Consider the following 3,388-nt stretch of genomic DNA (forward strand, 5'->3'; position numbering starts at 1 on the left):
AAAAGGGTTTTCTCCTAGGGCATTTCGAAATTGATAAACTTCGGCCCAAAATTTTACAGTTGAGTCTAAATTACTCCAGGTATGTAACGTTAACCGTTGCCATTGCATCTCTATGGATGTTTTTTTGTCGGCATTATATTTGTGTTTTTGTTGCTGTAGTTGAACAAATACTTTTGGTTTAATTACTCTTAATGCATTTCCAACCGAAAAAAGTCATTTTTTTTAGTTTGGCAATATTTGTAGGGAGGCGTTGGCGTATTTCCTTTATTAAAGTGATAATAAAATAGCGACCATTTTCTCGAATTATTTTCTCGGCTTCGTGGTCAAAAGCGTTTGTGCTTACTTTTGTTTTTAAATACTCTTCAAAACTGTGATAAAACTGAGGAAATGGAGCAAGGTATGGTTCCAACGGGGAGCATATAGGATCAAATGTGTCCGCGCTAATAACCACTAGGCAGCATAGATGCGAAAGTAAAACATTTGGGGTGTTCACAGTTCGTTCCAAATTGTGTCTGAAAATGTAGACGTCTACATTTTCAGACACAATTTGGAACGAACTGTGAGCACCCCTTTCTAGCAGTCGTCGCAAAATCGTCTCAAAACTTTGCCGGTGTTGCCAGACATTTCTTCTTTGCGTGCTTTTTTATATGTCGCCTTTCGATTTTGTTACTGAAAAATTGTAATTATTTAACTTAATTACCAATTCCTAATATTTGTTATTTCTTTTCCTTGATTTGTTTCTTTTCATCAGAAATTGCGCTCAAATTAAATGCAAATATAGAAAACGTGCCCAATAAATAAAAAAATGCGATTAGTATTGCCATAATGCAACCCTGCTGCGAGGTTGCAAAATGTAGAAACATACTCGTTTCCAATTTTGTATGGGAAACAACAACACCACAGATTTTACGGTTGGAAAACGTCTTAAAATGTAGACGTCTACATTTTGAGACACTATTTGGAACGAACTGTGAACACCCCAATTGGGTTCATTAAAAATCTTCATTGGGTCTGCATTATTGCTTTCGAAAAACTTGTTTACTTTTTGCACCTGAAAATTAGGCAAATAGTAAAATCGGCTAAAAACGGCTAACTTTTTTTTACAAACCGGCTAACAAATCGGCTGCCGGCTAGATCAAATTTTCTCCGGCTAGTTGCTATCAAAACCGGCTAAATCTAGCCGGAAAACGGCTAAAATGGCAACGCTGCTCCCAAGTAGAATGCTTATATCTCTCCGCGCAAAGCCATTACTCTTCATCGCAAGTGCAAATGCTAGTGATACTTCTTCTGTTGAGCCAAATTGTGTACACTACTTGCCACGATCGCGCAATACAGGCACACGACGCTACGCCAACGAGTACAGAGAATATTACACGCTTGCTTGCAGTAATCGAAAGTGCTTGTGGTGCTTGTGTATTCGAAATTCCTCGTCGTATTTGGTCGTTTGCGACTTGACTGGCAACGCATGCGCACAATTAATAAATTTGCATAATGGAGCTTGACAACGTAAATATTAATATTAAATACATATTTCGCTTCTATCATTTTAATGCATTAATGTTTGCAGTCATTTACCAACGATCCACCTGCTACAAACGTTAGTTTTAGTAGTAGTTTGAGTAATAGTGTCATAAGAGAAAAAATTATTAGCGGCGAGTTTAAAATTTCTAAGGGTACTGGGAAAAGTAAAGTAAAACGTGTTTCAATGTATTAAAGCACTGCAAAAAATCAACCTCAAACTTATTCAAGCACAAGTGCGTTATAAGATACTCAATGAATAGTAACAGCGAAAATGTACTATTTTCCGAAATCGACAAAACTTGTACTAAAAATGAATGTAAGCGGCTCATGGCAGAATTCACTGTAGATGCATTACATACTGAGTCAGATTCCACGCCGTCATGTTCTACCGAAAATAGTTTATTGTTCAGAGATTTTGTTCAACCAAGACAAACGCTTAGTATTGAAAATAAAATCTATAGAGAAATTCATAAGTAAGAAAGCACTGATGTTGAATTTTATGACGATTTCGATATTGTGCACTGGTGGGACGGTCATAAAAATGATTTCCCAATTTTATATAAACTGAGCTGTCGAATTTTAGCAACTCCGGCAACCTCAGCTCCTTTTGAAAGAGCATTTTCCGTCGCCCGAAATATTATCACTGAGAAACGTTGCAGTATTAGTTGTAATGACAGCGCAATAAACAGGATAATGTTCCTACATTCAAGCATTGGTTAAAAGTATGTATATTAAAAAAATTTTAATTTACATTCTGTATATGTATGTTTCACGATTATAAACAACTCACATATTGACAAGTTTTGCCTATACATTTTTTTAAATTATTTTATTTCAATTACTTTTTATAAAAATATAGTTTATTCTTTAAGAAAAATCATATAAATCCAAACTTGAGACTTTGAGCTATATTAAGAAAAAATTAACAATTTTTCGTAAAAATATAGAGCTCTTTTATTGGTTTACTTAGAATGGTTTTAAGTATGCAGTTTTGTAGCCCATTCAATTTTAGTACAATGAAGTGCAAGTTTGCAAAGCAAGACTTACCGTTGATATTGGTAATTTTTTTTTGTTGAAGCTGTTGGTCATTTTCTCCATATAAAAAGAATCGTGTTAACATACTTCGTTTGGAATAAATGACTGACACCGTCAATAAATTCCAAAATATCAACTGTATGTTCGTGCTACTTCAAACTTGCACTTTATTCTATTAAAATTGAATGGGCTAGTAAGCTGCATATCCAACCAAATCTAATGAAAAAGCTAGAAATTTTTATGAAAGTTTGTAGAATATTTCATATTGTAAAACGTTTAAATCTTGCATTGCAAAACTTTTCAATAAATGGTTGGCGTATACATACATAATTATTTTTTTTGAAAATCATTCTTTTGTTAATTTTATATTTTCTTTCCTTAAATATTTAATCTGGAATATTATACCCATTTTCGTTTAACAAATAAACTATACACATTTCTTTAACATTGACTAGTTTTCAAAACTTTATTCATTACCTTATTGCAGCAAAGGCGTTCGCTGAAATAAATACATACATATGTATGTACATATGTATGTGCATATATATTGTATATTTTTAATCAAATAACGTAGTAGCAAGGCACATTAAACAGGTAGTATCAGTAGAGCAAAAACAACATTTGCGTGTATTTTGTTGTTGCTTCTGGTATCGAAAGTGTCAAAAACTGTTCTGAATTTTTTCTTCTAAATCAAAGCGTGCCATGTAAAATACAAAAAATTAAAAAAAATAAAAAAATGAAATTGGAAAAAATAAAAATTGATGCAACTTTCTTTCCTAGTAAATTTGTTTGCTTCTCGAAGCATTGATCCATCCTTTACAAGGGCCAGTAA

This window comes from Rhagoletis pomonella, unplaced genomic scaffold (genome assembly GCF_013731165.1).
Source record: "Rhagoletis pomonella isolate Grant_MI unplaced genomic scaffold, Rhpom_1.0 Rhpom_scaffold_05748, whole genome shotgun sequence".
Lineage (NCBI taxonomy): Eukaryota > Metazoa > Arthropoda > Insecta > Diptera > Tephritidae > Rhagoletis > Rhagoletis pomonella.